Raw genomic sequence first — 22,657 nt, forward strand, 5'->3', positions numbered from 1 at the left:
CTTACGTGTTCTTGTATAATGTTATAAGTCATAATTCTAGTTATTACTTTAAAATGTATATCTCAGAAATAACTAAATGTCCTTGTTAATTGCATTATTATGAACTTTCATCAAATCTTTAACCGTGGTCATTTTTAAGTCTTTTGTCATTTACAGAGAGTTCTGGGTGTACTCTGATGCTTTTGCAAAAATGTTCCTATAAAATGGTTTCATCTTCAAGGAATTCATGGAAAAGACTCTGACAAGTACAGGTTTCTGGTAACTGACTATACTGCTGAACTGAATGAATAAGCATTTTCAGAACTCTAATGGAAAACTGATGAAGTCATAAAAGTGCTAACAAAAGATCAAGATGAAAAAAAATTAATTACATGGGACTGAGTGAACTGATGAGGATGATTATAATTTTTGTGACTTTCTGTTTGAATAAAAAAAAAAAAAAAATCCCAGAATGACTCAGAGGCAAAAAGTATACAAATCAATTTTCACTGCAAAGTAAAGGAGCTGTTACAGTGGAGGATTACTGGACTGAATGTCAATATTATGACAAAGTATGAGTGTGTTTCGTGTTTGGTAATTGCAATGATTGTTGCTTTTGTTGTGGTCATCCATTTACAATGTTTGGTATCAGTTTATTTATCTCTTGTAAAAATAAAATACAGTGTGTGTGTGTGGAAAAAAAAAAAATGGTGGTGATGATTCCACAACTCTATAAATTTACTAAAAATTGAACAGTACTGTATACTAAAAATGGTGAATTTTGTGGAATGTAAATCATACCTCAATGAAGCTGTTTTTGAAAAGACGAAATACAAAAAGTCAAAAGGAGGTCCATATGGAAAGTTGTTAGGTAGTGAGAAACATCTTTAGAGTGAAAGGGTAGCTCCCTGGATGGTTATATTTGATTCCCAAATGTTGGCTTACCGTGACGTCATCGGTTCTTTGACTCGGTTTTAAAATGGGATAACTTGGACTCTCCACATTCTAGAATGTAGGAAATGTCATTTACGATGATCACAATGGTTCTGATGAATCCCCACCCAGTCATCCAGTGCCTCAAATACTTTTGAGAATAAGGGATAAATAAGTTAATAACATGGATTCTGTGAACTCTGATACCCTAGGAGCAGGAGTGGGGGAGTAGATGGAGAGCACGATGATTATTTCTGCTGCCCCAGCTACCATGTTTGGATGTCATTCGACCATCATGTATTCATAAATCATATAGTCTCATCTCCAGTCCAACAGGGATGGGGTCCCTGCTCACTTGAAGGCAGGTCTCCGCATTTTCTCTAACATAACGTGTTACCATGCACGCTGTCTGACCTGTGATCCTCTGTGCCCGCCTTCTTCTGAACTCCTCTTCTAGAAAACTGTCCTCCTACCCCTGCCTCCCCATCACCACTCCAACCAGGTTATATTCTGACTGTAGCTGTTCCCTAGAGATGGGAATGTGTCCTTAGCAAGGCTATTCAGACACCTTCCCTGGGATTTCTGGGGGTGGGGCGGGGAAGAGGAGGGGGAAAGAGAAGGGGGAAGTAGAAGAGGAAGGGAAAAGAGAAGGAAGTGGAAGGGGGAAGAAAAAGGGAAGACAAGACCTTCCTCTCTGGCAGAGAAACTGGAAAAATGTGAGCCTGGCGGCTGCCCAAGACTCAATCCTAACCGAGCGCAGAAAGCTGGTTTGAGGGAGGGAACCAGGAAGGCCCCTGATTCCAGGGATCCCAGAGGCCCTGACACCCTTTTAGCACAGGATTTGGCATCACATGAGCCAAGGCACTCCCCCTTCTTTCCTAAGCTAGTTCAAGTTGAGTTTCCGTCACTTGCAATCTAAGAGTACTGACAAATCCTTTGGTGCCTTGTCACCTAGTCGATCTTGCTCAGGCACAAAATGCCTGAGATGCCACCTCAGATGCCGCCATAAAAGAGGAGCCTAGAACCTCAGCAGCACTGCTGCAGCTTGCATTTCTGTCTGTTCGGCTCATTTCTGAAGTCAGTAGCTCAATTCACTTCATGAACCTACGGAACTGAAATACACACTCTCCAGAGTTTAACTGGGCTGAATACAATGGGGGACCTATGAGGTCCCCTCGGAACCCACAGGTTAGGGAGGGCATATTGATCACTCATTTGTTTGGCTGTTAGGTGCTCCTTGATCTGGCAGCACCGCCTCACCCACTTCCACCTCCAAGCACTCCGTTCTTTCTTCACCACAGAAGACCTGGCCAGCAAGCCCCACCTTCTGGGCTATTTCCATCCTGAAAATATGAATAGCTCTTTGGCTCTCCTACAGGAACCAGCCAACAAGGAAAACAATCATGAGTAACTGGAAATGAATAGCATTAGACTTTTATAAACCCTCACGAAATAAAAAGCCATCCAAACAGCTGGGTCCTGAAGAGACCCAGTGCTGCGGCTAAGGATGAAGAAGGAAACTTCAGGACAGCTGGGGACAAGGAGAGAGGGGCAGACAGCGGGGGAGCTGCCCTGGAGTAGGGGGTTGCAACGCTGGGGTTCAGCTGGACCAGGAGACCTCGCGGCCCAAGGATAATGCTTGGAGCAGTTAATCCTTGAATATCCCTCTCACTCACGCTAATTTATTCTAAACAAGACACCTGGAAGAGAAGCCCAACACAGTGGTTCAGTCACCACGGCTTCACTCCCCAGGGGCTATGCCAACCTGGATTAGCCACACTACTGTCCTGGCAGCGCAGATGGAAAAGCCTTCCAGATCCCTTCCAGTAGAAGCTCCAGACTGCTCCATGCCTGTGCTCTGTGGGGTGCCTAGAACTGCCTGCCCAGTGAACACGAACTCCTGTTGACTGAATTTGATACCCTGGACCTTCTACCTTTCAATTTTCAACGCTTTGCTGTGTTTAGGGATAAGAAGAAAACAGCATTAGCATAAAGGATGGGGAATGCTTCTATCAACTGCTACAAAGATTTAAAACACTCTCCCCCCCACCCTGGGCGCCACGCATATCCACAAACTCACAGAGCTTGCACGTGATCCTACGAGGGTCTACAGAGTACAAATATCGTGCCTACTCAAGAACTTGCAATTTAAGAGGAAAAATAAGAAACCTATACTGTTTTATTTACTCATATACACTGAATACCAACTCTGGGCCAAGTACATAGGGGATGCAGAAATGGGGCCCATACACAATCCCTGCCTACAAGAAAGAAAAATAGGCCCATGTAGATGAATGCATTTGCATGAAAGCAGAGAGAGACAGACTTGTAAACCAAGAACACAAATATCCATTATTCCATGTGTAATCAGTTTGTGATGAAGCTTTTGAGCTACTGTACTTCTCTAAGGAAACACTGAAAGCTAAGGGCAAAATTCCAGATAACTGGGTAGAGATGCAGGGAAGCTTAATCAAGCATCCATCTATTGAGGGCATTCTACGTGTCAGGTGGTTACTGGGGTTACGGGACCTACAATGACATATTACTTAGACCAGTGCTGTCTAATACTGTAGTCATTAATCACACGTGGCCACTGAGCATTTAGAACGTGGCTAGTGCAAGCTGACATGCACTGTAAGTGGAAAATACACAACGGATTTCAAAGACTTACTATGAAAAAAGAATGTCAACTATATCATTAATAGGTTGACTGAATATATGTTGATAGTATTTTGGATAGCCTAGATAAAATAAATTATTACGATTAATTTCATTTGCTTCACTTTCCTTTTTGTGCCTACCAGAAATTTTTTTTTAATAAATTTATTTATTTTATTTATTTATTTTTGGCTATGTTGGGTCTTCGTTGTTGCGCGTGGGCTTTCTCTAGTTGTGGCGAGTGTGGGCTACTCTTCGTTGCAGTGTGTGGGCTTCTCATTGCGGTGGCTTCTCTTTTTTTTTTTTTTTTAAAGTATTTGTTTATTTATTTATTTATGGCTGTGTTGGGTCTTCGTTTCTGTGCGAGGGCTTTCTCTAGTTGTGGCAAGCGGGGGCCACTCTTCATCGCGGTGTGCGGGCCTCTCACTATTGCGGCCTCTCTTGTTGCAGAGCACAGGCTCCAGACGTGCAGGCTCAGTAGTTGTGGCTCACGGGCCTAGTTGCTCCGCGGCATATGGGATCTTCCCAGACCAGGGCTCGAACCCGTGTCCCCTGCATTGGCAGGCAGACTCTCAACCACTGCACCACCAGGGAAGCCCGCGGTGGCTTCTCTTGTTGCAGAGCACGGGCTCTAGGCGCAAGGCTCCAGAAGTCGTGGCACGCAGGCTCAAAAGTTGTGGCTCAAGGGCTCCAGAGCGCAGGCTTAGTAGTTGTGGCGCACGGGCTTAGTTGCTCCGCGGCATGTGGGATCTTCCCCAACCAGGGCTCAAACCCGTGTCCCCTGCATTGGCAGGCAGATTCTCAACCACTGCACCACCAGGGAAGCCCTAGAAACTTTTAAATGACTTACGGTGGCTTGTATTTGTGGCTTGCTTATATTCTATTAGGCAGTGATGATTTAGATTTTCCTTTCAAGGACTGATGACAGCATCCAAATAACAATACCAGCATTTTCTTATTACTTATAAGGCAGGCACAAAATTAAGAAAAAATGTACATGTTATCATGTTTAATATTCACTTACTACCAAATCATAAAACTTAGATCTAGTAAATCCTGCAAGCTGATAATGGTTGAAAGTTAGTTTAAAAGATTCACTCTGCCACATGAAGAAGGAATGATTAATCAACAATTTTATTTCAAAACTGGCAGACTTCTATGCAAACTATTACTCTGTTATATATGGTTCAGAAAACATATCTATTTTTCTCTACCAACAGTTGGACAATTTTCCAAAGGATTCAACAGGGAATTTAACTTCTCCTTCATTCTAAGTATCACCATCTTCATCTTAACCACTATGTTACTGCTCTGTGCCTAGATGATGACTGAAACAAGGCAAGTTGTCTGGTGAGACTGAGGAATTTGTTAATACAGTTGGGAAGAGGACTGGTCACGATTAAAGGAAATGTGTCTTTACATTGTCCACATTACCCAAGGATATAAAGAAGGACTAAATGGAGGAATGATAACACAGGGAAACATAGTTCTGAACTACACAGAAGATGCCCGGCAGATGTGTTTCAGTGACATATGGGGGCAACCCGTCTTTATAGCTATAGATTACAATGGCAGGTACAATCATATTGGCCAACCTATCAGCAGTTCTTCAGAGGTAGGATGATAAGGAACATGATAACATTAGCAATAGTAATAACAGCCACAATAGCTATCATTTATTTAAATTATTATTTTGCAAAATTTTATTTTACAAAATTTTATTTTATTTTTTTTACTATTTAATTATAAGTGAGTATTATCTCATTTAATGCTCACACCACTTTGAAATTAGATGCTATTGCTTTTATTCTCAGTTTCAAGATTAGGAAATTGCAGCCAAGAAAGTTTACTTAGCCAAAGTGGCACAATTTAAAAATGGAGAAGGCTGGATTCAGATTCAGCTCCCAAGCCCAAAATACAACACTGGGCTGCATATTAGACAACACTAGTAATTAAAAAAAAAAAGTCTGGCCAACAAACCAACCGTTTTACAACTTCAAAAAAATTTAGTTGTCTTTAAAGGTGGAACAGTCCTCAGATCGGCCGCTGGCACATACAGAGCTCCCCCTAGGAAGTCTGAATGGACCAATATGAAAAAAGGCATTCCTTCTGGCTGTCTGTCCTCACAACATTCCAGGGAAAGGTGGCATTTTTATTTCTTTGTCATTTTAACATATGCAGCATACGCATAATGAATAAATCTAATGAACTCACCAGTCAGAAAAATCCTTTTCCATATAGCTTTGCTACAGATACCGAGTCAATAACAGAAAATGTAAAGATAATTACAGACAAGTGAAGTGGCTATTTTTATACTCAGCTGAGCTGGCAAACTACAGATTACGGCGGAGGTTTCCACAGTTTAGCAACAATATGGAGGAGCAGAACTTCGAGATATTTAGATGCTTCCCCATCATTAGGACATTTCTGTTCCTTAAGAAATTATTCTAATGTCCTGTATAACACCTCTCTCCAAGCTATAAAACAATGAAATACTACAATGCTTTACGACAATTAAAAGCACCAATATCATAATAAAAGTGTATCTTAAAACAATCACCAGCGAGACAGTAATGGGGCGGTGGGGGGGGGGGCAGGTGACATTTGTTCTGGAAGCCACACATAGAAGCACCCGCAGCCGGCAGGCTGCCACCTCAGATATCACCAGGATAGGGTGAGCTACTCTTTCTGTTTCTTTTGCCACCGTGGATATAAACACCCGCTTGCAATGTAATGAGAATCAAACGCGCTTTGTTCCTAGCAGTATGCACTTAAAATAATCAGGGGTTGTTTTAAAGGAGAAGAAGAAAGCAAGCTTGTTGCCAAACAAGGCACAAACAGTAACAGCCGTCAACAGATTGGCCAGGAGACAGGCTGGGACAGGAGGCATTCTGAAGAAATCTTGTTCTAGCTTTGAGAGACTCCAGAGGAAAAGCAATAGAAAAAGTCAACAAACAGCACACCAACATGGTGTAAAGTTGTAGAGCATAGAAAGAATCTAGTTACTGAGGAGATGATCAAGATTTCTGACTGGATGTATACAGAAGGTTAGTGGCAGAAATGAGTTTTTTCTTTTAAAAAAAAAAAACCTCCTAGGAAATCCCAGATGGTATACAGATATGGGTTGGTTTCCATGCCTATATTTTCAAGTTTTTCCCAATTTAAAAAAAGCTCATAGGAAAGAAATGTGAAACTTTTTTCTCAAAAGAGAAAAATGATACAGCCCCAAAGAAAATTAAGGATTTTTTTTTTTTAAACAAAGATTCAAGAAGGTTCTGAGAGTATTCGAAGCAGCTTGCATCCATGACGAATGTGGATTGGGCCTGAAATAAGATTCAGCTTGAGAGAGAATGGTAGACTACTCCCCACACAGCCCTGGGCGAGGCCTTCCTGACATGGTTCAATGCGGGACCTCAGGGCCCTACATATATTTGTGGCCCTTGAACAACACAGGTCTGAACTGTGCAAGTCCACTTATATGTGACATTTTTTCAATAAATAGATTGGAAAAATTTTGGGAGATTTGCGACAATTTGAAAAAACCCACCAAAGAACCGTGTAGCCTAGAAATACAAAAAAAATTTTAAATGGTATGTCATGAATGCATAAAATGTATAGATACTAGTCCATCCTTACATAGGCATAACGTGAGTGATATTTAATATAAAATAAATGTGTTAGTTTTCTTACTGTTTTGTAACTTTGCTGTCAAAGAATTATATTACTGTAGAGTATGCCTCTGTCTCTCATAACTGGAGAATCTGCATATCAGCCTATCATCACAGGTAAGTGGTTTTTTAAAAAATGGAAAGATGTTTCCAATACTGTATTATTAATGTGACTGTAATACCATATGTCATAAAATTTTATCAAGATTCATTCATTAGTGTATAGGCTACACTACCATGAAGCAATTGTATCGACGACACTAGGCTACCATAAAGCAATCACATGGCCACTTCTTCCTATAAATATGAATTTTTTTCACATCTTTCCATTTTTGATGTCTAGTGTTAGTAATACGCATAACATCTACAGCGTTTTGTATCATAAGACAATACCGGTGTAGATACTGACAGACAATTCATCATATAAACAGACAACGTAAAGTTACAGTATCAATACATACAGTACAGTATTGTAAGTGTATTTTCCTTACACTATTTCCTTAACATTTCTTTTTTCTAGCTAACTTTATTGTAAGACTACAATACATAATATACATAACATACAAAATATGTGCTAATCGACTGTTCACCTTATCAGTAAGGCTTCTGGTCAACAGTAGGCCATTAGAAGTTAAGTTCTGGGGGAGTCAGAAGTGATACATGGATTTTCAACTTGGTGGGAGGGGGAATCCCCCTGACCCCCCTCACCGTTCAGGGGTCAACTGTGTTTTCCTTCTGGCTGCCTTTGGCAAGGAAGAAAGAAAAAGCAACCCATCAGTCCATGAGCCTTGCGGCTCACCAGTTCCCACGTCCTCTGGGACGTAGCTGGGAGGGGGCTACTGCGAACAGGCTGCTTCTCCCACCAGTGAAATGACTGTGGGTCAAAACATGCACCGAGGGGGCCTCCCTGGTGGCGCAGTGGTTAAGAATCTGCCTGCCAATGTAAGGGACACAGGTTCAAGCCCTGGCCCGGGAAGATCCCACATGCCGTGGAGCAACTAAGCCCGTGTGCCACAACTACTGAGCCTGCAAGCCACAACTACTGAAGCCTGCACGCCTAGAGCCCGTGCTCTGCAATGAGAAGCCACGACAATGAGAAGCCCGCGCACCGCAACGAAGAGTAGCCCCTGCTCGCCGCAACTAGAGAAAGCCAGCGCGCAGCAACGAAGACCCAACACAGCCAAATATTAATTAATTAATTAATTAATTAAATTTTTTTAAAAAATGCACCGAAAGTTAGCACTCCCGTTCACTTTTGAAAAGCGATCAGTCACCAGCAGGTCAACTCTCGTAGGAGGCGATGGTCAAGTTATGTGAGCATTCTCATCAAACTAGGAGGCTCAGCATAGAACTTGTTAACTCACTGACAAAGCCTGACAAATAGATTTGTTTATGTGGGTCTCGCCCAGCAGGATGCTAGGGGACTGGGTTCCAGTTCCTTTTCCAACCATCAGATGGCATTTTCAATGCCATCTGCCCCACCCAGGACTCCCCACTAGTCTCCAACACAGCTTGTCCAAGTCTATACCAGTCTTCTTCACTGACAACAATTATCATTAGCTCCATGTGGGGCTCCCAAGGTCACTGTCTACATCCGAGAGAAACAGAAATGGACAGCATCTAGAAGCCCTGTGCCAAGAGCAGCCAGAGCTAGGGTTCACATCTAGCTTTGCCTCTTACTGACTGTGCCACTTTCCAAGGGGTCACTTCTCTTCCCTAGACCTCAGTCTCCGCTGTAAAATGAGTTCCCACCGCCATCCCATTCCAACCACTGGAGCCGTGTGCCCCAGTGGAGTGAGAACGTGTTAACCTCTTTAAAACTCGAAGCCCCATGAAGGCAGGCAGGCAGCTCATCCCTGGATCTTCTGTCTACTGCCCAGTGACTCCACCAACACGTGCTGTGCTGCTCAAGGGGGATCGGACACCGCGTGAGCCGGCCCGCACCTCCGGAAGCTGCCAGCCTAGGAGCAAAGTGACTGGAGCCAAGACGGCGCTCAGTTCAATTAAACCAACTCGTTGAAAGAACCTGCATCATTCACCCTGTAACAGGTAGGCCCGCATCCCTCTTGGCCCCATTATTGGCTGAAGAGACGGAGAATGTCGCCTAAGATGGAGGGACAGAACAAGCTCCTGAGCATGGTCGACGATGGCAGTACCTTCTCCCAGCACCTGCTGCCTCCCACAGAAGGGCGAGTTCCTCTGGAAAAGCAGGCTTCCAGCTGAGGGCCAGCTCCCCAACTAGGAAACGTGGTCCTGTCTTCCTCGAGCCCCTTTGGAGGCAGCCCCATAGGCTAGGAGGCCGAGATGAGAAGCACAGAACAGAGAGCCAGTCAGGATATTCCCCCCACCTGGCTGAGCAGTCAGAGATCGACCCCCGTGAGCTTAGAAGTGTCGTGGGCTGGACCCAGGGACATCTCAGTTCCCTCCCGCAACAGCAAAGGGAGGAAACTGCTGCCACCTGGAAAGCAGAAAACGGTACAGGTCCAATGCTAGACCAAGAAATGTTGTCCCTGGGGTGAGGAACTCATGACCCAGCCTTAGAATCCATCACATCTCTGCGAAATAGTCATACGACAGGTTCGCTTTTTATTACTTCTAAATAGCATCTTACTGCATCCAATAGAAATAGTTCCTAAAAATGGTCAGTGGTATGTAGACTGGTTAGTAGAGCAACTAGAGACTGGTTTTCCTACTGAGGGTATAAAACCCACAATTATTACTTTTCACTCGTGTATGATAGGTTATCAGGTCTGGGGAACAGTGGCACATGATAGAAAACAGACCCCCTGTCATTGTACTCCTGATCCTTATAAGGTGGCTGTTAAAGGTAAACAGGACAAAGGCAACAAGATTTTCTAGGTACATTCAATAGATCTTGGGTTAACCCGGGGATTCCAAAGAGGTTCATAATTGGGCTTCACACAGGGACTTCCATGAACCTCTTGAAACTGACAAAGATTACAAATGTACGGCATCATTTCATATAAGTGAGTTTCCCCCTAGGAAAAGTGGTCCAACACCTGCATCCAATTTGCAAAAGTGTCCATCTTTGACTCAAAAATATTTAAGAATCACTGCTAGATGGCCTGCCTCGGTTTGCAAAATGAACTCCTCTTGGAGGAAAACACTTGACTCTGTGCTGCCCTGGAGCAAAGGAAGCTGCTCAGCCTTTTACTCCCCACCAGTGAGCTCTGCCAGAGCTTTTTTTTTCCTGGCTGGGTTTCTGTCACTTCAGCCAGCAAAGGGAACTGGACAGACGTAGTGAAAGTGAAAAGAGAGAGATGCTGCTGGGCTGTTAATTCTAGAGTCATGTAGCTCTTTAAAAAGAAAACATTCTGGATTCAGCAAACTGAATTCATCTAGTAAGCAAAGAAAAAAAAACCAAAAGACTGATACTGCTCTTACCAACTGCAATACTTAACAAGGATAAGAAAAGTTGAATTGAGGTTTAAAAGTAGTAATTGATTTTGAGGGAAATTGATAGAGTAGAGGATGAATTGCTTATGTTTGGTTACTTGATGATAAACTTTGGTGTTCACTAAATGTCAATTTAAGAAAAAAATAAAGGAAAAAAGTATATATTTTCTTCCACTGTAGAATACACTTCTTGGACTGCAATCAACTTTTCTCACAACTGGATTCCATTCATTTAGAAGCAGGGATGGATAAGCCATGAACTCCCAAAGGTTGCCCCTCACCCAGGGGTGACCAATGGTTGTGGAATTTATAAGGCAAGACACTATTTCCAGTGAATGCCATTTACTACAGAAAGAACTGGACTAGGTCCCAGGTAAGGTTAAATGAGGTGAGACCCATCACACAAAACCAGCTGGTGAAGCAGTTAAGACACAGTATCTGCTCCAAAGGGTGGATAGGGCAGAAAGGGGTTTCTTAACTATAGGTAAGAGAACTGAGGCTTAGAGAGGTGGTGTGACTTGCCCGAGAAAGGAGAACTACATCTTCTGAACTTCAACCTTAGCATTTTGCTAACTACCTCTACTCCTCGGCCTTTTGATTACTGTTTAAATTCTCTTCTAGACTCTGAAAGCTCAGTATCTGATGACCACCCTTAAGGACTTTATGGCCCTGGGTGTGTGTGTGGTGGTGGGGGGGGTGTAGTTCAATGTTAACCACCTACTATGTGACAGATACTCTATTGGACACAATATAAGATTGAAGAATGAGGCACACTTCAAAGAGAAAAATGTTTTGTTTTAAAACAAATAGCTAAGTCTGTACAGTTACTTATTAAAATATTGACTAAATTGACTAATAACCAGTGAGTCTGATATCAAAGGCTAAAGCAGTCTGTTCATTGTAGATGGCTAGAGTTGGGAAACTGAGGTTTGATTAACAACATTTCTCTTTCGTTAAACCAACACTTTTCAGCTCGTGGGTAGCACTAAAACAAAAAGAAATAATCTCTAAATCATGCAGCATCTTAATGACTTTTTTAAAAGGATACCATCAGTATCATATACCTATATAAATAAATAATGGGGGAAAAAATCTAGAATCCTTTTCCCTATCACTTATTTAAAACATACCCAAGAGGCCTTTGATATATTCAGCTTTGTTTTGTCAACTCCTATATTCATCATTTCTCCTACATAGAGGAAATCCAGTTGTCTTTTAGCAAAATAATGCACGGCACTAACAGTGAATGTTTTCAGTACCATGAGTTAAGGATTTTATGATGTGACAGTTTTTAAGTATTTCTGGGTACACTACTATATATACTGGTTTCTCCTGGATCTTCAGATTAAGGTCACCATTCCCCCCAACCACAGAAAAAAGAAAACAACACCTCAGGATGAATGCACAAAATCAGAGCAATGATGAGTAAACCCTCTGCAACAATTCTGAGAAATGCACTTTCTATTCTTAGAAATTCAGTGTGGTGGGTGTTACTCGAGACCATTTCTAGTCTGTTTGGATCCTGTATGGAATGGAGAATGAACATCACTTGTTTATACATCTTCCACATTTAAAATGTGGGAAAGCTAAGGTACCAAGAAACGGAAAGATGGGTGTGCTTCTGAGCACCGTGTTACTTATGTTTTCTTCTGAATTCAGGTTTAGGTAAATGCTGCAGAAAAATATGAAGACACAAGTGCTTTGTGGGATAGATCACACAGATTTAAATAAAGTGCTTTGCGTATAAGAACCTGTGTTTTTATCCTGATGGAACCTGTAAATATGACATCTGGGGCACTCAATTACAGCTGGGAGAAGAGCCAGCACCATTTAGGATATCCAATATGTGCTAGGAGAAATTCTAAGTAGAAAAATCACAACAAAAAAGCATGAAATTCTTTCATTCAGCAAACATGTGAGTACTTACGGTACGTCAACAATGTTCTAGACGCTAGGGATTCAACAGTAAACAAAAAGAGACAAAACCCCTGTCTTCCTGGAGCACATATTCTAGTAAGGACAGACATACTACTAATATGAACCAAAGTAATACAAACTTCTGGCAAGTTTGAAGGCAATTAAGTGCCATGGAAGAAAATAAAGGAGAAAAGGGAATTCTCTGTGTCCAGTGGTTAGGAACTGGTGCTTTCACTGTTGGGGGCCCGGGTTCGACCCCTGGTCAAATAAATAAATAAATAAATAAATGGCTGAACAAATAAATAAAGGAGAAAAGAGCAGCAGGACATGCTGGAAGGGGGCGGCCAGGGAAGATGGGCTGAGAAGGTGATGTCTAAGTGAAGAGCTGAAATGTTGTCCCTGGGGTGAGGAACTCATGACCCAGCCTTAGGGTTGAGGGGCACAGCCCTGGAGACATCTAGGGGAAGAGCAGTCCAGAGAGTGGGAACAGTAAATGCAATGGCTCTGAGACAGGAGTGTGCCTGGCAATTTGAAGGAATAATGAGGAAACCAATGGGTTTAAATGCCTTGAACTGCTTCCAGATTATGAGGTTACAATTCAGGGCAAAATGTCATGAACACAGCCATATTTTCATACACACTTAGAGCAGGAATGTGCCTTTGTAAATGCATACTCAAGCCCCTTAATCTTTCCAAGTCTGAAGAAATGAGGAAGAGAAGGTACAGTGAGTAATCCAGGGTTACACCACCAGTGACTGGCCAAGAAAAGGCTTCAGCACTAGTATCCCAAACTCAGCCCCACACTTCTGTCTCATGCTCCAACTTTATAATTAAGAGGCACTCTTTATTTTTTTTTAATTGAAAAAACTAAAGAATCCAGCCAACTAACACTCTTAGAGCTAAAAATTGATCAATTTCACTTTTCATTCAGCAAATAACCAAGAGAGACCCTACATACACCCTACATATTGCTGAGGAAGGAATACTAAATGCATCATTACCTAGATCTCACTACCCAGCAATCAAATGTATAGGTGTGTAACAAAGAAACTACTCAAGGAAACATGTCTCAGATGTTGACTGCAGCACTGTACAGTAAAAAGTGGGAAAGATCAACTGTCCTCTGCAGAAAAAGTGTAACAGTGAAAAACCGGAAACTCAAATTTTCTCTTGGTGAGGAAAAGAGTATGCTATAATTTATTCATACACTAGAATTCTCTGTAGCAGCTAAAGTAAATAAGATCTACATGTACCTCAAACACATAATGACAAATTTAAAAATGCAAGCCGTGTGTATATAGAATCATGCCATTTAAGTAAAATGTTAAACACACAAGCTCTCGGATACAGTTTGCGGATATGTAATACCGAAGTACCAAACACCTTTGGGCACTCTGTAGACTGACTTCACATTAGTGGTTACCTGAGGATGGAGGCAGAGGAGGAAGGATGGATAAAATATTTCAGTTACAGTTTATTTTTAAGGGCCGGGGCGGGGCGGGGGGGGGGGGCGGGATATGAAGCAAGTATGGAAAGATTAGGAACTCAAACATAAGTAGTGGAAAAATGGAAGCCTTACTATGTTATGTTCCCTTTAGGTATGTTTGAAATTTTTCCTACTTTTATTTGGAAAAAAAGGAAGGAACAGAGAGACAGACAAAGCTCCTTCATCACATTCCAGTGACTCCAAGGCCGAGTTCCCCTAACTTGCACCGCTCAGGTTCTTCACCTTTAAAAGGTGAGTGATACTAGGTGTGCCTGCCTCAAAGATGCTATGGAAGTGGCAGTCTGGAGACAGAGCTTCGTTGTCAGATACACTACTAGCAGGCAGGGTCACTACATCACATCCCCATTGAATCTCCAGGGCCCAGCATCCATTACGTTATTTCAATTTCACAGATAATAGTAATAAGATTTTTCATCAGGGTTATAACCCTCCCTCCCTCCCCCCAAAAAGCCATAAAAACACATCTATGGAGTGTAAATGAGACAATACATTCATTACTGAAGCATTTCAATGCATGGAGACAGCCCAGAATGGGAGCACCTCTCCCAATCCAAGTTCTGCAAGCACTGGTTAAAAATTACAAGAACTGGAGAAATTTCCTCACATAAAATCTATTATCTTACAAGCGGAAGGGAAAAAATATGACACTGGTTAAGTAAGCATCATTAAGAAAGGATGATCTGATTACATCCATCAGTAATAAAACTCCCAGCCACACCTGTAAACAACGACTCTGCAGGCTGGGGACAGAGCAATCAAACTCCAGCCTCCTTGTGATACACTCTCTCTTTTCCAACTTTGTTCAGACCTCAAGGAGGTGAGACTCTCCTTGCTAAGATGAGCTTCTTTTAAGTCTCACTGATCAGTAAAACCAATTCCTCCCTCTGCCAGGCCCTGACGGTCTTGAGATGACATTCTCCAGAGAATTGGCAGGGCGCTCGGTAGTCTCCTCCCGCGGAAGGAAAAAAGAAACCCATCTAAGTCACCTGTGAGCCTGTGGCCAAGGGAAGCCGCTGGTTCAGGTGGGCGGCCTTGAGCCCGCAGATGTGCCCCAATCACTGGAAACAAAGTTGCGCTGAGCTGGGCTCCTTGGAGAAGCCCAAGCCTGGCTATAGAGCCCAGGCGCTGGGAGATCACTTGCAGCGCCTCCACTTTCCCCTGAGCTGCGTCTGCCGCGTCTGCTGTCTCTCCCGGCTCTGAGGCCCACCCCCCTCCACAAAAGCGGGGGACGAGGTCCAAACGCAAGGGAGAGCGTGAGCCCGGGGTGAGCAGATGTACTCTGCAAACTGCAGAAACTAAACCGCGGGCACAAAAACCTGCCGAGCCAGCAGCGAAGGGAGGGTGGGTTAGGGAGGGTGGGTTAGGGAGGGTACCCACCCTCCTGGGCAGAGGTTGGGGTAGATGGCGGGCGGGCGCCCCTCTCGCGCGCGGCTCCACATCCTCCCTCCTCCCAAAGTCCCAAAAGCTGCCCGAACTCCAGCATCTCTCCTCCCGGCCCTCCTCGGAGCTGCGGTGGGGAAAAGGACAGGCAGGACGGGGAGCGGGGTCAGTCGCAGGCCCGGAGTGGCCCTGCCAGCACCCCTGGGCCAGCGGAGGGCTCCCGGAGTCAGAAAAAGAACAATAGCGGACGCTCGGTCGCCGAGCCCTCCGAGTCTCCCGCTCGCGCCTTCCTCCCCAGCTCCTCCAAGTTCAGCGCGGAGGCGGGTCGAGCCCTGAAGCGGGGATCGGGGGGAGCCAGACGCAGGCGGGCCAGGCAGGTGGGACAGGGAGCCGACGCGGGGCACCCAGAACGCCCTGCCAGGGACCGGTCATTCATTCCCACCCGCGCTCCCGCCGCACCCACCCCTGCCCCAGCCGGCCTGCGAGTCGCGGGGCCCGGGAGGAGAAAACCCCGCTCCTAACTTGGCTCGTCCTCCCTTTCTGCTCTGACGCCCACCATCCTCCTCTTCCTGTGTTTCTCAGTCTGCCCTCAGCAGACAGTGGGCGGCCGGCGGGGACAGGGGACGGGTGGCGGGACCCTCGCTGCCACCCCGCCAAGCCACTCCGCCGGCGCGCCGTCCGCGCCTCCTGGCCGCCTCCCTCGTCCGAATCCCAGACACAAAGGCGGGTACCGGAGGCCGGGAGCCCGCTCCGGGGAGCCTCCCGACTCTCGGCGCCGCGCACTCACCCCATCTAGGCGGCGGCGGCGGCTCCCGGGCCCCGCTGGCTGCGCCACCCCGCCCGCCGCTTCCCCAGGAAAACGCGGCCGCCGGGCTCGCTTCCTGCTCCGCTTCCTGCGCCTCGGTCCCTCCTCCTCCCCCGCTGCGGGGGTCAGTGGGCGCCGCGGCTCCCGGGCTGGGCCGGCGGGGCGGGGCGGGGGCAGCACCACCACGTGGCCGCCCGGCGCCGGCCCCCGCCGACCCGGATCCCGCGGGAGCGGGAAGGGAGGTGCTAACCGTTCCCCTCCCCTTCCACCCCGCGCGGCCCCAAATTCCGCGAGTCAGGTGATCCGGACCTGCGGGAGGTACTCCCAGCCCGCGCGCCCTGGGCGTCCGCGGCTTGCTTTTAGTTTTCGACGGATCGTGGGATTCTCCCCCGTGGATCTTTCATCATCATCACCTGAAGTTAATGGAAACCACCGGTGCTCTGACCCCAGGGTTTAGGACGGATGAGATCCTGAATAGTATGCATTTCTGGTTAACGTCCAAAGTCGTTTGCGGTCGTGGGGTGTTTTAAAGTCGCTGATCCAAGCGCTTTCTAACCAGAATCAAATCGGTCATGTTTTCCAAAATTACTGAACAGAAAGTAAACTGGAACATGCTCGTAGTCTCTGGACTGAACCAGTTGGTTGGAATATGTTCGGTAACGCTCATCAGGTGGCAGGAGAAAACTACCAGCGTTAAGTATTGCTCGGAGAGTTAGGAAGGAGAAACCTACTGTCTGAACTGAGAGGCACCATGGGGAACGCCCTCCCTGCAGGGTGTGGGATGCAAAGGAGGCGCCGACAGCCCCTCTCCCTTCCCCAGCCCGCTGAGCCCGGCGTTTGAATCGTGATGGGCTCCTCCTGTAGTTCCAAGGATTTCAAAGCTCTCCACCTCCCATTAAATTTGGGACGGCTTTGCCGCTCATTTCGATCATGTTAACCAGCTGTGGCTTAAAAAGTCTTCTGATGAACCTAGGGGCAGGACAGGAATAAAAACACAGACGTAGAGAATGGACTTGAGGACATGGGGAGGGGGAAGGGTAAACTGGGACGAAGTGAGAGAGTGGCATGGACATATATACACTCCCAAGTGTAAAATAGATAGCTAGTGGGAAACAGCCGCATAGCACAGGGAGATCAGCTCGGTGCTTTGTGACAACCTAGAGGGGTGGGATAGGGATGGTGGGAGGGAGGCTAAAGAGGGAGGGGATATGGGGATACACGTATACATACAGCTGATTCATGTTGTTATACAGCAGAAACTAACACAACATTGTAAAGCAATTATACTCCAGTAAAGATGTTAAAAAAAGAAGTCTTTATTCACCAAAGCCCCTGTGTTCCCCCTGTTAGCTCTATGTCCTTTGCACAGGGCAGGAAGTTTTCTAGAATAAATAAGTGGTATGAGTCCTTTTTTTGGTGAGATCGACTCAATCAATTGATTTTTTTTTTAATTCCAACAAAACTGAAATTAACCTGAGTTCAGTTTATAATGTCTTGGTCAGATCTCCACGACCCCAGGTCAGACTTCGTCTGTACCCATGTCTCCCCCACCCATGGCCAAGCCAAGGGAACAGCCTGTCTTAGCTTTAACAGGTGACTTATCAAACAGAGAGCAAAAGCTGTGTAACTGGTTGCATGGTCTTCCCTTCCTAAATCATAGGTCAGAGATTCCTTAGAGAAGTGATGAAGAGCACGTTTAAAGCAAGATGTACACTCCTCTCCCTGTCTTTTATCCCTCTCAAATCACCCTCTAAAAGACACGTGAACTGGTAAACTTCTTTTTGGTTTAGTGCTGGCAATTTCCACAATACAGTTTTTCATTGCAGTTCATATGAATGGTGTAGCGTAGGGTATTTATCGGGAACAATACTGCCACGTGTGAGTTTTCTGTTCCCCTTTCAGCAGGTCAGTCTCATTCAAGTGGTGGCAGCCGGCAAGGTGGGCATTGGAACGGGGTACAGGGTGTACTGTGCTGCTTTGGAAAGTTAACATGTGTGTATTCTGTAGCTGAAGGAGTTAAAATATCAAACAAAACTGTGTAAGGCAGGGTCATCAGCCTTTTATTCATAGGGGCCCTGTCCCTCTTCTTTTTTTTTTTTTCTCTTCTACATGGCCAGGCCCTGTCCCAGCTACCTGCTTGGGGGCCGGTAGGCCCCTGTCAGTCCTGTGGCTCCCATAGGTGGCTTGTGTACTTATTCTCCTTAATTAATTAATTTATTTATTTATTTTAAATTTTAGAATTTTATTTATTTTTTTATACAGCAGGTTCTTATTAGTTATCCATTTTATACATATTAGTGTATATATGTCAATTCCAATCTCCCAATTCATCACACCACCACCACCACCACCCCGCCACTATTCTCCTTAATTTATAATCCCACCATCTACATTAGTCTGGGTGAGAGATGGTTGTGGACGGAAGGACTCATAGTTAATCCATGTGCCAAGACCCTTTACCAGCTCCCACCCTCCGCTGAAACTCAAACCACCTGCTTCAGACCACAGCTGACATTCTGCCACCTGCAGGGAGATTGGTGGTCAAGTATGGGGTTGAACACCCATACTTGACCACCAAGTGGTTTTATTGCCCAGGCCTTTTAGAAAGTGCTAATTGGGTTCAGGATACATTGAACACCACGCTTGGATGGAGAGCTGACCCACGTGAAAGGGTTTGAGAGATGGAAGCAAGGATAAAATGACCACATAAACTGCATAAAGTTGGTAGAACCTTTTGGGGATGAACAGCATGTTGAATTTCAGTAGGAGAAGTACCCCCAGATCAAAGCAACTGTGGTGTGATGTGCAATACTAGGAGTAATAAGAGCCAGGGGACCAGGTTTCCCGACCCTGGTGTTTGACTAACTTGCCATTTGAACTGCACCACGTGTTTGAATCTCGCCTGGCCCACTTTCCCAATCAGTAAAAGAGAACGTTGAATTACGTGGCCTCTAACATCCTAAGACCATTCTCTTAGTTTGAAGAGCCTTCACGAGCAACGTTGTCCCCACATGTTATGGCAAAGGGTCTGTTCTAGCAGGTCCTAATAGTGTTGCTATCCAGTACTTAGCAGGATCCATAAATGAAATTCATCAATTGGTAGGGCTCAATTTTCATTTTTGAAATTAAATAATATTACATTTCTTCTTTCTTGCTCCATCTCTCACCCATATCAGTTCTCCCCAGATTAAAACCTTCTTAAGTTTGAGAAACCAAAGCTAAGACTTGTTGGGATAAAAAGAAACTGTCCCTGAAGGAGGAGATAGAGATAGCCGAAAAGTACCAGAGTCAAAAAGTACCCCTCGCTCTTTGGTGTTTGGTCAGGATCTGACTGCATTTCTGGGTCTAGTGAGAGGCAGCATAATTTAGAGGAATGTGGTGATATTGGACCCAGTCCAGAGAATGGAACAAAAACACAATCAGAAGGTTGGAGAGAGATCATCTACGGGGAAAAGGCCAAATATTCATAGCAAAACCACCTTTTGTGTTTTCTTGACGATGTTTCCAAATAGGAGGAAACTGTGACATGGGAGAAATTAATACGTGTGGCATTGCTTTTCATAATTTAGTAAGACCATAGTAATAAAGTAGCATGCAAACACTGATTAGCCCATGGTTTCTCCACTTGCCAGGAAGCCAGCAGAAATTTCTCCAAGGGTAGGTTACTACCCTTTCCTTCTCAGTGACCTTGGGCACCTGATGGGGAGGGGAGGCTAAGATGTTTGGTAAAAATACATTCCGCAGCCCTGCATCAGAGCCCCGATTGCAGGAGTATGGCAGAGAAGCTAAGCATCTGAACCTTGACACTACAGACCTGAGAAGGTCTTAAGACTGTCTGGCCCATCATCTCCAATGAGGAATGGAAAGTCTGCAGAACTGTGCTGTCCAGTACGGCAGCCACTAGCCACGTGTGAACACCTGAAATGTCACTACGCTACTAGGCTACTGAGCATGTGAAATGTCACTAGTCCAAATTGAGATGTGCAGTAAATGCAAAATACACACCAAATTTCAAAGACTAAAAAAGAAAAATATCTCACAAATAATTTTTATATTGATTACACATTGAAATGCTGATATTTTGGATATATTAGGTTAAATATATTATAGACACTAATTTCAGTTATTTCTTTTTGCTTTTTAAAATGTAGCTAAGTAGAAAATTTTAAAATTACTATCTGGCTTACATTGTATTTCTATTGGATAGCACTGCTATGGGGGCTAATATTAGCAGCTAACACACACTTAGCATCTACTGTGTACCAGGCACTCTTCTAAGTGATATATACATTAACTATGGTGGTCATATACTTAATTATACAATCTGTGACACTTCTGAGAGTGAAGTAGAGCAGGCAAATGCTAAACCAGCCAGGATACCGGACAAAAGGCATAAACTGGAACTGTCCTGAGCAAACTGAGATGTCAGGCCCACCTAATGTTAGGTCAAGTTAATCCTTACATCAAACCTATAAGTACCATTATTATCCCCTTTGGGCATATGAGGGAACTGGGGCACAGAGAGATTAAGTAACTTGCCCAAAGTCACACAGCTGGGAAGTAGTAGTGTTGGGATTCAAATCAGGGCAGTCCAGCTCTCGAGCCTTCACTCTTAACTGCTGTGCACCACTGTCTGCTCAAGAGCTAAATATGGACAGAGGATTTAGTAGATGCCGTTTTCCTTAATTCTCACAGCAACTTGGACAGAGTATTATCCTGTTTTTACAGTGCAGAAACTGAGCTTTAAATAGATCCAGCAACTTGTCCAAATCCTAGAACCAGAAAGAATGGAGCCAAGAATCGAGGTTTGGGATGCCCGACTCCAGAGAGGGCCTCTTAATCGCCATGTCGTATTGCTTTCAGGCCACCTCTGTTTATAAACGACTCTCATATTGATCTCACTACTTCTCCCCGTTCTGGCGGAGGACTGGATAAGAGAAGATGAGAACCCAGGTGTCATCACCTTGGAACAAATACCAAAAACTCAATCTTCTTGGCCTCTCCTTTCTTGGAAGGAGCATTTTAAGATAATCCAAAGAGCCAGCCATGTGCCACATTGGTTGTTCTGCTGTGCATGTCAGAAATTCCAGAAAATATCTGCCATTGAGGCCGTGGAGGAGGGCATTGTGAGGAGCTCACAAACATCAATGAGGCAGTTGATTATCAAAAGGCTAAGAGCAGGGCTTTCCTGATGGCGCAGTGGTTGAGAATCTTCCTGCCAATGCAGGGGACACGGGTTCGAGCCCTGGTCTGGGAGGATCCCACATGCCGCGGAGCGGCTGGGCCCGTGAGCCACAACTACTGAGCCTGCGCGTCTGGAGCCTGTGCTCCACAACAAGAGAGGCCGCGATGGTGAGAGGCCCGTGCACTGCGATGAAGAGTGGCCCCCGCTTGCCACAACTAGAGAAAGCCCTCAGACAGAAACGAGGACCTAACACAGCCAAAAATAAATAAATAAATAAATAAGATTTTAAAAAAACAAAAAAACAAAAGGTTGTTCCTTTAAAAAAAAAAAAAGGCTAAGAGCAGGGTCTTTCACAAAGCTCCACAGTCAGAAGCAATAACATGGCATGTCCTTCCACAAATGTGCCAGTAGCAGCTTTTCTGGCTTCCTCTGCCATGGGTAACAATCTTAGCAGCCCCTTAGGATCACCTGCCATTAAAAATCACCAATTGCCTTGGCCTCATGCCTTAGAATACCGGTTAAAGTGGTCTGGTATGGGGCCCAGGCACTGGTATTTTATACTCCCTCCTTAGATTATCAACAAGTGGGACCTTGGCTGTCTTGGGTGTCCCAGCCGTGCCTGCAGCATCTGGATCTTGATTTAGCATCGCAAGTAAAGTGAGATTAGGTGAAGAGGGTGGGGCGGTTCTTGCAATGGACCTTACAAAAATTGATGCTCCAGAATGATCTCCTGATAGAGTGATTCTAAAACAAGCCACTGTTTTTGTTGGCCTGGTCCACTTGTTTTCTGTCATGGCATTAAAGCTGAGCTCCAGATTTTTGTCCTCTTTGTTGAGACGAACTTCTGCTTATGAGGTATTTTAATTCGTGTTTCTTCCTTATCCAAATAGTGCACCCATAACACATCTATGTCCTACTTTGGCTGATGAGTTATTTCGCATCTGTTACGGCTTCTTGTTTATGTTTTTCAAAGGCTTGGTAGCCATTTGGCTTCTGTTATTCATTTTCATGTTTCCATTTTTATTGCTTTCTTTAAAATCCTTAGAAGATGACGTGAAGTAGTTTGCTTCTTGTTTTCAAAATTTGTCTTTTGACTTTGCGAGAGAACACATTTTTAAGAGACACTTTCTACGGCAGACTGTTCGTGCTTAAGATATACAACTACACTACAGTGAAGATAATTTAACAAAATTCCACAAACCCCTTGT

At 44.7% G+C, this 22,657-nt stretch overlaps 1 protein-coding gene across 5 annotated transcripts in view; it reads right to left on the reverse strand.

Moving 5' to 3' along the window:
- The window catches only part of RAI14 (retinoic acid induced 14), a 149,266-nt gene extending 132,768 nt beyond the window's left edge, over window positions 1-16,498 (reverse strand). The window contains exon 1 of one of the 5 annotated variants that reach the window (XM_082453710.1): window positions 16,247-16,498. The gene's annotated coding sequence lies outside the window, so the exon portion shown is untranslated. Of the gene's footprint in view, window positions 1-15,065; window positions 15,186-16,246 lie in introns of those variants that run through there. The other 4 variants (XM_082453706.1, XM_082453708.1, XM_082453709.1 and 1 more) reach the window with 4 other exon arrangements.
- Window positions 16,499-22,657: the final 6,159 nt, after the last annotated feature.

The sequence above is a fragment of the Balaenoptera physalus genome (assembly GCF_965194825.1).
Source record: "Balaenoptera physalus genome assembly, chromosome: 3".
NCBI lineage: Eukaryota > Metazoa > Chordata > Mammalia > Artiodactyla > Balaenopteridae > Balaenoptera > Balaenoptera physalus.